Source organism: Pleurodeles waltl, chromosome 5, assembly GCF_031143425.1.
Source record: "Pleurodeles waltl isolate 20211129_DDA chromosome 5, aPleWal1.hap1.20221129, whole genome shotgun sequence".
Lineage (NCBI taxonomy): Eukaryota > Metazoa > Chordata > Amphibia > Caudata > Salamandridae > Pleurodeles > Pleurodeles waltl.
In genome coordinates, this window is record NC_090444.1 from 1051419792 (window position 1) to 1051432673 (window position 12882).

At 43.4% G+C, this 12882-nt stretch overlaps 6 non-coding genes across 6 annotated transcripts; 3 read left to right on the plus strand and 3 right to left on the minus strand.

Annotated features, from left to right (window-relative positions):
• Positions 1 to 902: 902 nt before the first annotated feature.
• TRNAL-UAA (transfer RNA leucine (anticodon UAA)) lies at positions 903 to 985 on the plus strand. The gene has a single exon. It is a non-coding gene; the product is annotated as a tRNA-Leu (tRNA).
• A 294-nt stretch (positions 986 to 1279) lies between these two features.
• TRNAL-UAA (transfer RNA leucine (anticodon UAA)) lies at positions 1280 to 1362 on the minus strand. The gene has a single exon. It is a non-coding gene; the product is annotated as a tRNA-Leu (tRNA).
• A 4830-nt stretch (positions 1363 to 6192) lies between these two features.
• Positions 6193 to 6275, plus strand: TRNAL-UAA (transfer RNA leucine (anticodon UAA)). Its single transcript has one exon. It is a non-coding gene; the product is annotated as a tRNA-Leu (tRNA).
• Positions 6276 to 6569: 294 nt separating this feature from the next.
• TRNAL-UAA (transfer RNA leucine (anticodon UAA)) lies at positions 6570 to 6652 on the minus strand. Its single transcript has one exon. It is a non-coding gene; the product is annotated as a tRNA-Leu (tRNA).
• A 4830-nt stretch (positions 6653 to 11482) lies between these two features.
• TRNAL-UAA (transfer RNA leucine (anticodon UAA)) lies at positions 11483 to 11565 on the plus strand. Its single transcript has one exon. It is a non-coding gene; the product is annotated as a tRNA-Leu (tRNA).
• A 294-nt stretch (positions 11566 to 11859) lies between these two features.
• TRNAL-UAA (transfer RNA leucine (anticodon UAA)) lies at positions 11860 to 11942 on the minus strand. The gene has a single exon. It is a non-coding gene; the product is annotated as a tRNA-Leu (tRNA).
• Between the last annotated feature and the right edge of the window lie 940 nt (positions 11943 to 12882).

A 12882-nucleotide genomic window follows, 5' to 3' on the forward strand; every position in this document is an offset into this window, starting at 1 on the left:
TTTAACGCCTCCTCTGAGTAGGCGTTAAAAGTGTAAAACAAATGGCGCAAGGAAATCTCTTAGATTGCCTTGCGCCATTTTTTCGGGCTCCCTAATGGGCGAACGCCCACCTTGTATAAATTATGCCTGACCCTTCCCCACCACACCGCTTCCTCTACTGCCAACTCTATGCCTCCCAGCCATTCCCGTGCAGTGCGGCAAACGAAGCGACCCACGCGGAGTCAAGAGTTCGCTCTTGGCTACAACACCAGCCCCAGAGACACCCTTCTCAAAAAGCAACCTGTCAGGTGAGGAACGAGCGTGCCCACTCTCTAACAAGGGAACGCCCCCTTTGCACACATCATGCATATATTATGCATGATGTGGCGCAAAGTGTTAACAAGTTGGCGCAAACCTAGCTTGCGCCACCTTGTAAATATTTTGCTATGGTAGTGGCCTATGATCTTCACATTTGCGGCAAAATAAATTCTGCAAATGTAGCGCTAAGGGCCGCAAGGGCCTTGTAAATCTGTCCCAAAGTGTTTTAGATTGTGTGAAGTGTAGTTTTGAGTCTTGAAAAGGGGTTAGTGTGATATTTCTTAAGATTATCGTCAATTTGCAGACATATTTAATAGGACATGTGACAAAAACGGTGTGAAAAAAGCGCACCTTTTTTCGTCCTACACGCTGATAATCTTAAACATGTTTGATAGGTATGGTTGTATTTTTTTTTTTATTAAGTACATGCACGTTTTATAGAGGAGAGGCATGACATTACCTTGTATTCCTGAAATGTGTTTTGCGTAACCTGATAAAATATATAGATATGAAAATATATATATATATAGAAAGCTCAATGTCACACAGTGAGCACTCTTGATATCTATAATAAGTGCCATGTTGTTGCCCTTTCCTGCACAGGTACCAGGATGGCTGAGTGGTTAAGGCGTTGGACTTAAGATCCAATGGACATGTGTCCACGTGGGTTCAAGCCCCACTCCTGGTAGAGAGATTTTGTAATTCATTATGCACCAAATGGAAAGTATTAAGTCAGGTATCATAAACAAATAAGTCACCTATAATAAACGAAAAAGCATACTGTAATACAACCTGCAACAAAAGGTTACTAAGTTTCAAAGAGAAATGTACAATAGAAGGCGTTTACTTTTTTGGGGGTAGAAAAATACACGTTAATCGATATGAAGATTTTATATGTAGCTCTTATTTTAATATTAATCAGGAGCAACTGAAAAGTGCGTGAAATTGAAATGAACAGTGTCACGGGAGAGAAAAAATGATATACCAGGAGTGGGGCTCGAACCCACGCAGACACATGTCCATTGGATCTTAAGTCCAACACCTTAACCACTTGGCCACCCTGGTCTACATAGTGCAGGTGTGCCTGCAATCATGATATAGTTGTTTTTCAGGAGAAGAATCATCTATACTATCAGCCCTCCCAACAGGAAAAGCAGAATTCAAAACCCCCAAAATATCCCTCAGCTTTTGCATGGAAATAGGATGCCATTGATCCAACCTGGATCCATCCTCCATCGCCCAGCCAGCAACAATTCTCCTACACATTTCTCCTTCCATGGTATCATAATCCCAAAAGTACTTACCGAAAAATGTAATACCTGCCATCTTCCCTGTTATAGCCACCACCGCCAATCCTAGGTCAATATGTGTCATAATGAAGCAGACTCCATCCTCCCTCCTATACCGTGACATGTAAGGTCCCTCATACCTCCTCAATGCACCAGACTCAATAAATTCTGCCTAGGCCTTGCCATATGACCTCAAAGTAGATGGAGCAATGGACTGACGAATCAATTGTAACATCCTTAGATTCCCAGCTCCCAAAGGTCCACCGTCAAAGCCGTTTTAAGCAAATCTGCTCCCGGCACCAGTACACCGAATCTCTGCCACTGTGAACGAGATAGCCCATCAGTGATATCATTATTCACACCTGGAACATACTGACCCTTAAACAAAATATTGAATTTCAGACAATGAAGCAAAAATAAAGGCAACAACTTCAAAACTTTTTCATCTCGAGCCTTCTGTGAATTGACTAAATTAACAACTGTTTGGCTATCCACATTAAAAACCACTCGCCTGTTTGCTAAAAGGTTACCACACAACACTAAAGCAACCATCAAATGGAAAAAAACTCCAGAAACGAAATGCTATGGTGTGCCTCTCTCCAAGAATCCGGCCATGACTCAGCAGTCCAATCACCATCTCAGAAAACCAAACCATGGGCTCCCGAATCATCAGAAAAAATTTGAACTTGCCATAACCATTCATCCTCAACCGTCAACATGTTAACACCATTATTACTTTGCTGGAAAGAAACCAACATTCTGAAGTCAGCATTGATGACCTCTTTAAGCCGAATTCTGGGATGAGGTAAAACAGCACCTTTGACTGAAAAACCAAGGCACCTACAAAGAGCTCTACCAACTCTCACCACACGGCACGCAAACTTCAAAGAACCCAATAAGGCTTGCACCTGCTGTAACTCCAGCTTATCCGTGGAAACAGCCTCCTCCAACAGAGAAATCAACTTTTGAACTTATCCACCGGAAACCGTACCTCAGATTTCTCTGAGTTCAATATAGCAGGGCCTTCAGTCTTATCCGGAGCCAAAGGTACTTCCATCTCCTCCATACACTTCTGAAATTCAATTAACCCTTTTTTACATTCATTGGACCACTGCAAGCCCATCAGAAAAGAGTCACCTAGGTAGTTCGTGACATGCCCGAGCCCAGTCTTCTGTTGGAAAAACCACTGCAAAAAACAACTACAAGTTTCAAACAGGGAACAAGAAACAGAACAGCCCATTGGCAACATTATATCCACAAATATAGAATCCTCAGATTAAAGACCCAACAATGAAAAATCCTCAGGATGTACCGGCAATAGTCAAAAGACAGATTGAATGTCTAACTTTGCCATTTGTGCCTTCCTTCCACAAGCCCTTACCAACTTAATTGCCTCTTCCACTGATGTGCAATGCACTATGGAGTCTTCATGTGCAATTAAATCATTAACTGACTCCCCTGCAGCCCACGATAGATGATGAATCAATCTAAACTCACCTTGTTGTGTTTTAGGCACAACACCCAGTGGTGAAATTGTTAAGTTATGAATCGGCCAGGTATCCCATGGACCCACCATTCTGCCAGCCTCCAATTCCGTCCTCAATTTCTTTCTCACCACTTCCGGATTCTCAACTGCAGATTTCAAAATTTTTCTCTGTCTTCTATGACCTTGATAACATAGCTTGAAACCCTCAAGAAAACTCTAGTACAGTAACTTGGCCTCCTCACGCCTCGGATAAAACTGCAACCAATAAAACAAAATATCAAATTTATTAGGAGAAGGGCCCTTTTCCCACCATCTGCTGTATCCGACCCCTTCTCCTATCACCACCTCTACCTGCATTAGCCTTCCATCCCCATTGCATCCCTCCAAAACATTGCACCAATGGATGTTTGCCCCTGCAATTGGAGCAATTGTGCATGAACTTGCACTGGAGTCGTGTGCATGACCCTCTGTTGAAGGACCAACAAGATCCATTCTGTGGGAACTGAGCTCTCGTGAAACTACCCACCCTAGATTGGTTGGGATGCCCCTGACAGGGCTTGTAAGGAACCAGAAGACCACTAGCTGTGTGTAACGCTGAGGCATTCTTGGAAGTACACAACCCTTGCATCCAAAGCTCATTATAAATATCTCACCATTCTTTATCTGGAAATAATGCCATCTGGGCTCTAAGTTCTTCATTATATCTAAAACATCCAAAACCACCATAGTCTATTTGAGCCCACCTAAAAACGTCCATGTATTTTAATAGAGAAATACAACGCTCCGGATGCCTCTCACAATAAACGCTAGCAATGATTAAGAATACTGACATCCAATTCTCAAGGGTAGTGGGAACTTTCGGCCTCCTAGCTAATTCCCATTCCTCCTCCTTTGACCCTTCCTTAGCCCACACTTCTCTATGTAATAATTTAAAAACATCAACAAGCTCACCTTTACAAATGTTTTCCTTCATGGCTTGGGTGAGATGCGCCCCCAAAGGCAAGAACAACCCCATATATGGCAACTTTTTACTTTTTACACTACCCTCACCTGAGTTTCCTTTTTCCTTACCTGGCTCTGCCTTAGAAGCCTCCTCACCACTTGCCTCTGACTTACCATCATTGACTCCGACTTTTTTGTTCACAGCCCCCCCAAATGGACATTGTCTGCATCTTTAACTGCTTCATTATTTGCATCATCTTTCCCACTCAATCTACCCAAACTTCCTTATGCTAACGTAAAAGGGTATTACCCACTGTTACAGACACCAAACACACTACCTTCATGCTTAACTCTTCACACCCCATAGCCACAGCAGCCTGTGTCTCACCTTTTTTGAATGAAACCACTTGCAGGTACCTGATTATTCGTCTTGACTTTCCGATTACGCTGCACCATCAAAGGGGGCAAATCCTGAAACACACCAAAACTCTTTCCTCTGTTAGAACAGCTCACCTAATTTCTTTGCTGCATCTCCTTCCCCGAAGTCTCATCCCCACCCTCACAATTCTCCCCATCCTTAGTCTCCTGGTCGTCATCGTAATCCATCAATTCATCATGCAAAATGAGCCCCGAAGCCAACGAGACAGCACCTTGGCTGATAGCTGGGATCTTGAAGCCGTGATTGTACCATAAATCAAATGATTCACCAGGCCACTCCCTTGTAATCGGGTTGATCGCTCTGGATCCAACCCTCTCTTATGACCGGCATTTTAAAGGTGCCCAGACCTTTACCGGCGTCTCCGCTGTTGTCTTATTTTTCATGACGTCCTTTGGCATGGCTCGTCCTCCTGAGCTGCGAAGCCCAAAGGACCTGTCACACCCCAAAAATGCTTCAGCCACCCCAGGGTGTGCTTTCTTAAGCTCACCCCTGACAAAGCTATGCCCATCTTCCTGTAATTGCTGGACTCTATTGAAATTGACCTCACTTGTGTCAAAATTATAAACCACCTGTTGCTCCGAGACAAACACAAAGGGGCAGATTTAAGGAAAGTGGCTCTGCCGGTGCAGCGCCACGTTCCTTGCACCCCTTAACGCCCCTGTACCGCCACCATGTGTGAGCTATATATATAATAATACGGCGCACCATGGCACAGGGTAGGGGCATTAGCGTTATGTTTTTTACGCTATTGATGTACTCTGCAAGATTAGCGCCATCATTTTGGGACTAATCCTGCAGAGTACATAGGGGCCCATTATAAATAATGGTATTCCCCCTTTTAACGCCTCCTCTGAGTAGGCGTTAAAAGTGTAAAACAAATGGCGCAAGGAAATCTCTTAGATTGCCTTGCGCCAATTTTTCGGGCTCCCTAATGGGCGAACGCCCACCTTGTATAAATTATGCCTGACCCTTCCCCACCACACCGCTTCCTCTACTGCCAACTCTATGCCTCCCAGCCATTCCCGTGCAGTGCGGCTAACGAAGCGACCCACGCGGAGTCAAGAGTTCGCTCTTGGCTACAACACCAGCCCCAGAGACACCCTTCTCAAAAAGCAACCTGTCAGGTGAGGAACGAGCGTGCCCACTCTCTAACAAGGGAACGCCCCCTTTGCACACATCATGCATATATTATGCATGATGTGGCGCAAAGTGTTAACAAGTTGGCGCAAACCTAGCTTGCGCCACCTTGTAAATATTTTGCTATGGTAGTGGCCTATGATCTTCACATTTGTGGCAAAATAAATTCTGCAAATGTAGCGCTAAGGGCCGCAAGGGCCTTGTAAATCTGTCCCAAAGTGTTTTAGATTGTGTGAAGTGTAGTTTTGAGTCTTGAAAAGGGGTTAGTGTGATATTTCTTAAGATTATCGTCAATTTGCAGACATATTTAATAGGACATGTGACAAAAACGGTGTGAAAAAAGCGCACCTTTTTTCGTCCTACACGCTGATAATCTTAAACATGTTTGATAGGTATGGTTGTATTTTTTTTTTTATTAAGTACATGCACGTTTTATAGAGGAGAGGCATGACATTACCTTGTATTCCTGAAATGTGTTTTGCGTAACCTGATAAAATATATAGATATGAAAATATATATATATATAGAAAGCTCAATGTCACACAGTGAGCACTCTTGATATCTATAATAAGTGCCATGTTGTTGCCCTTTCCTGCACAGGTACCAGGATGGCCGAGTGGTTAAGGCATTGGACTTAAGATCCAATGGACATGTGTCCACGTGGGTTCAAGCCCCACTCCTGGTAGAGAGATTTTGTAATTCATTATGCACCAAATGGAAAGCATTAAGTCAGGTATCATAAACAAATAAGTCACCTATAATAAACGAAAAAGCATACTGTAATACAACCTGCAACAAAAGGTTACTAAGTTTCAAAGAGAAATGTACAATACAAGGCGTTTACTTTTTTGGGGGTAGAAAAATACACGTTAATCGATATGAAGATTTTATATGTAGCTCTTATTTTAATATTAATCAGGAGCAACTGAAAAGTGCGTGAAATTGAAATGAACAGTGTCACGGGAGAGAAAAAATGATATACCAGGAGTGGGGCTCGAACCCACGCAGACACATGTCCATTGGATCTTAAGTTCAACACCTTAACCACTCGGCCACCCTGGTCTACATAGTGCAGGTGTGCCTGCAATCATGATATAGTTGTTTTTCAGGAGAAGAATCATCTATACTATCAGCCCTCCCAACAGGAAAAGCAGAATTCAAAACCCCCAAAATATCCCTCAGCTTTTGCATGGAAATAGGATGCCATTGATCCAACCTGGATCCATCCTCCATCGCCCAGCCAGCAACAATTCTCCTACACATTTCTCCTTCCATGGTATCATAATCCCAAAAGTACTTACCAAAAAATGTAATACCTGCCATCTTCCCTGTTATAGCCACCACCGCCAATCCTAGGTCAATATGTGTCATAATGAAGCAGACTCCATCCTCCCTCCTATACCGTGACATGTAAGGTCCCTCATACCTCCTCAATGCACCAGACTCAATAAATTCTGCCTAGGCCTTGCCATATGACCTCAAAGTAGATGGAGCAATGGACTGACGAATCAATTGTAACATCCTTAGATTCCCAGCTCCCAAAGGTCCACCGTCAAAGCCGTTTTAAGCAAATCTGCTCCCGGCACCAGTACACCGAATCTCTGCCACTGTGAACGAGATAGCCCATCAGTGATATCATTATTCACACCTGGAACATACTGACCCTTAAACAAAATATTGAATTTCAGACAATGAAGCAAAAATAAAGGCAACAACTTCAAAACTTTTTCATCTCGAGCCTTCTGTGAATTGACTAAATTAACAACTGTTTGGCTATCCACATTAAAAACCACTCGCCTGTTTGCTAAAAGGTTACCACACAACACTAAAGCAACCATCAAATGGAAAAAAACTCCAGAAACGAAATGCTATGGTGTGCCTCTCTCCAAGAATCCGGCCATGACTCAGCAGTCCAATAACCATCTCAGAAAACCAAACCATGGGCTCCCGAATCATCAGAAAAAATTTGAACTTGCCATAACCATTCATCCTCAACCGTCAACATGTTAACACCATTATTACTTTGCCTGAAAGAAACCAACATTCTGAAGTCAGCATTGATGACCTCTTTAAGCCGAATTCTGGGATGAGGTAAAACAGCACCTTTGACTGAAAAACCAAGGCACCTACAAAGAGCTCTACCAACTCTCACCACACGGCACGCAAACTTCAAAGAACCCAACAAGGCTTGCACCTGCTGTAACTCCAGCTTATCCGTGGAAACAGCCTCCTCCAACAGAGAAATCAACTTTTGAACTTATCCACCGGAAACCGTACCTCAGATTTCTCTGAGTTCAATATAGCAGGGCCTTCAGTCTTATCCGGAGCCAAAGGTACTTCCATCTCCTCCATACACTTCTGAAATTCAATTAACCCTTTTTTACATTCATTGGACCACTGCAAGCCCATCAGAAAAGAGTCACCTAGGTAGTTCGTGACATGCCCGAGCCCAGTCTTCTGTTGGAAAAACCACTGCAAAAAACAACTACAAGTTTCAAACAGGGAACAAGAAACAGAACAGCCCATTGGCAACATTATATCCACAAATATAGAATCCTCAGATTAAAGACCCAACAATGAAAAATCCTCAGGATGTACCGGCAATAGTCAAAAGACAGATTGAATGTCTAACTTTGCCATTTGTGCCTTCCTTCCACAAGCCCTTACCAACTTAATTGCCTCTTCCACTGATGTGCAATGCACTATGGAGTCTTCATGTGCAATTAAATCATTAACTGACTCCCCTGCAGCCCATGATAGATGATGAATCAATCTAAACTCACCTTGTTGTGTTTTAGGCACAACACCCAGTGGTGAAATTGTTAAGTTATGAATCGGCCAGGTATCCCATGGACCCACCATTCTGCCAGCCTCCAATTCCGTCCTCAATTTCTTTCTCACCACTTCCGGATTCTCAACTGCAGATTTCACATTTTTTCTCTGTCTTCTATGACCTTGATAACATAGCTTGAAACCCTCAAGAAAACTCTAGTACAGTAACTTGGCCTCCTCACGCCTCGGATAAAACTGCAACCAATAAAACAAAATATCAAATTTATTAGGAGAAGGGCCCTTTTCCCACCATCTGCTGTATCCGACCCCTTCCCCTATCACCACCTCTACCTGCATTAGCCTTCCATCCCCATTGCATCCCTCCAAAACATTGCACCAATGGATGTTTGCCCCTGCAATTGGAGCAATTGTGCATGAACTTGCACTGGAGTCGTGTGCATGACCCTCTGTTGAAGGACCAACAAGATCCATTCTGTGGGAACTGAGCTCTCGTGAAACTACCCACCCTAGATTGGTTGGGATGCCCCTGACAGGGCTTGTAAGGAACCAGAAGACCACTAGCTGTGTGTAACGCTGAGGCATTCTTGGAAGTACACAACCCTTGCACCCAAAGCTCATTATAAATATCTCACCATTCTTTATCTGGAAATAATGCCATCTGGGCTCTAAGTTCTTCATTATATCTAAAACATCCAAAACCACCATAGTCTATTTGAGCCCACCTAAAAACGTCCATGTATTTTAATAGAGAAATACAACGCTCCGGATGCCTCTCACAATAAACGCTAGCAATGATTAAGAATACTGACATCCAATTCTCAAGGGTAGTGGGAACTTTCGGCCTCCTAGCTAATTCCCATTCCTCCTCCTTTGACCCTTCCTTAGCCCACACTTCTCTATGTAATAATTTAAAAACATCAACAAACTCACCTTTACAAATGTTTTCCTTCATGGCTTGGGTGAGATGCGCCCCCAAAGGCAAGAACAACCCCATATATGGCAACTTTTTACTTTTTACACTACCCTCACCTGAGTTTCCTTTTTCCTTACCTGGCTCTGCCTTAGAAGCCTCCTCACCACTTGCCTCTGACTTACCATCATTGACTCCGACTTTTTTGTTCACAGCCCCCCCAAATGGACATTGTCTGCATCTTTAACTGCTTCATTATTTGCATCATCTTTCCCACTCAATCTACCCAAACTTCCTTATGCTAACGCAAAAGGGTATTACCCACTGTTACAGACACCAAACACACTACCTTCATGCTTAACTCTTCACACCCCATCGCCACAGCAGCCTGTGTCTCACCTTTTTTGAATGAAACCACTTGCAGGTACCTGATTATTCGTCTTGACTTTCCGATTACGCTGCACCATCAAAGGGGGCAAATCCTGAAACACACCAAAACTCTTTCCTCTGTTAGAACAGCTCACCTAATTTCTTTGCTGCATCTCCTTCCCCGAAGTCTCATCCCCACCCTCACAATTCTCCCCATCCTTAGTCTCCTGGTCGTCATCGTAATCCATCAATTCATCATGCAAAATGAGCCCCGAAGCCAACGAGACAGCACCTTGGCTGATAGCTGGGATCTTGAAGCCGTGATTGTACCATAAATCAAATGATTCACCAGGCCACTCCCTTGTAATCGGGTTGATCGCTCTGGATCCAACCCTCTCTTATGACCGGCATTTTAAAGGTGCCCAGACCTTTACCGGCGTCTCCGCTGTTGTCTTATTTTTCATGACGTCCTTTGGCATGGCTCGTCCTCCTGAGCTGCGAAGCCCAAAGGAGCTGTCACACCCCAAAAATGCTTCAGCCACCCCAGGGTGTGCTTTCTTAAGCTCACCCCTGACAAAGCTATGCCCATCTTCCTGTAATTGCTGGACTCTATTGAAATTGACCTCACTTGTGTCAAAATTATAAACCACCTGTTGCTCCGAGACAAACACAAAGGGGCAGATTTAAGGAAAGTGGCTCTGCCGGTGCAGCGCCACGTTCCTTGCACCCCTTAACGCCCCTGTACCGCCACCATGTGTGAGCTATATATATAATAATACGGCGCACCATGGCACAGGGTAGGGGCATTAGCGTTATATTTTTTACGCTATTGATGTACTCTGCAAGATTAGCGCCATCATTTTGGGACTAATCCTACAGAGTACATAGGGGCCCATTATAAATAATGGTATTCCCCCTTTTAACGCCTCCTCTGAGTAGGCGTTAAAAGTGTAAAACAAATGGCGCAAGGAAATCTCTTAGATTGCCTTGCGCCATTTTTTCGGGCTCCCTAATGGGCGAACGCCCACCTTGTATAAATTATGCCTGACCCTTCCCCACCACACCGCTTCCTCTACTGCCAACTCTATGCCTCCCAGCCATTCCCGTGCAGTGCGGCAAACGAAGCGACCCACGCGGAGTCAAGAGTTCGCTCTTGGCTACAACACCAGCCCCAGAGACACCCTTCTCAAAAAGCAACCTGTCAGGTGAGGAACGAGCGTGCCCACTCTCTAACAAGGGAACGCCCCCTTTGCACACATCATGCATATATTATGCATTATGTGGCGCAAAGTGTTAACAAGTTGGCGCAAACCTAGCTTGCGCCACCTTGTAAATATTTTGCTATGGTAGTGGCCTATGATCTTCACATTTGCGGCAAAATAAATTCTGCAAATGTAGCGCTAAGGGCTGCAAGGGCCTTGTAAATCTGTCCCAAAGTGTTTTAGATTGTGTGAAGTGTAGTTTTGAGTCTTGAAAAGGGGTTAGTGTGATATTTCTTAAGATTATCGTCAATTTGCAGACATATTTAATAGGACATGTGACAAAAACGGTGTGAAAAAAGCGCACCTTTTTTCGTCCTACACGCTGATAATCTTAAACATGTTTGATAGGTATGGTTGTATTTTTTTTTTTATTAAGTACATGCACGTTTTATAGAGGAGAGGCATGACATTACCTTGTATTCCTGAAATGTGTTTTGCGTAACCTGATAAAATATATAGATATGAAAATATATATATATATAGAAAGCTCAATGTCACACAGTGAGCACTCTTGATATCTATAATAAGTGCCATGTTGTTGCCCTTTCCTGCACAGGTACCAGGATGGCCGAGTGGTTAAGGCGTTGGACTTAACATCCAATGGACATGTGTCCACGTGGGTTCAAGCCCCACTCCTGGTAGAGAGATTTTGTAATTCATTATGCACCAAATGGAAAGTATTAAGTCAGGTATCATAAACAAATAAGTCACCTATAATAAACGAAAAAGCATACTGTAATACAACCTGCAACAAAAGGTTACTAAGTTTCAAAGAGAAATGTACAATAGAAGGCGTTTACTTTTTTGGGGGTAGAAAAATACACGTTAATCGATATGAAGATTTTATATGTAGCTCTTATTTTAATATTAATCAGGAGCAACTGAAAAGTGCGTGAAATTGAAATGAACAGTGTCACGGGAGAGAAAAAATGATATACCAGGAGTGGGGCTCGAACCCACGCAGACACATGTCCATTGGATCTTAAGTCCAACACCTTAACCACTTGGCCACCCTGGTCTACATAGTGCAGGTGTGCCTGCAATCATGATATAGTTGTTTTTCAGGAGAAGAATCATCTATACTATCAGCCCTCCCAACAGGAAAAGCAGAATTCAAAACCCCCAAAATATCCCTCAGCTTTTGCATGGAAATAGGATGCCATTGATCCAACCTGGATCCATCCTCCATCGCCCAGCCAGCAACAATTCTCCTACACATTTCTCCTTCCATGGTATCATAATCCCAAAAGTACTTACCGAAAAATGTAATACCTGCCATCTTCCCTGTTATAGCCACCACCGCCAATCCTAGGTCAATATGTGTCATAATGAAGCAGACTCCATCCTCCCTCCTATACCGTGACATGTAAGGTCCCTCATACCTCCTCAATGCACCAGACTCAATAAATTCTGCCTAGGCCTTGCCATATGACCTCAAAGTAGATGGAGCAATGGACTGACGAATCAATTGTAACATCCTTAGATTCCCAGCTCCCAAAGGTCCACCGTCAAAGCCGTTTTAAGCAAATCTGCTCCCGGCACCAGTACACCGAATCTCTGCCACTGTGAACGAGATAGCCCATCAGTGATATCATTATTCACACCTGGAACATACTGACCCTTAAACAAAATATTGAATTTCAGACAATGAAGCAAAAATAAAGGCAACAACTTCAAAACTTTTTCATCTCGAGCCTTCTGTGAATTGACTAAATTAACAACTGTTTGGCTATCCACATTAAAAACCACTCGCCTGTTTGCTAAAAGGTTACCACACAACACTAAAGCAACCATCAAATGGAAAAAAACTCCAGAAACGAAATGCTATGGTGTGCCTCTCTCCAAGAATCCGGCCATGACTCAGCAGTCCAATAACCATCTCAGAAAACCAAACCATGGGCTCCCGAATCATCAGAAAAAATTTGAACTTGCCATAACCATTCATCCTCAACCGTCAA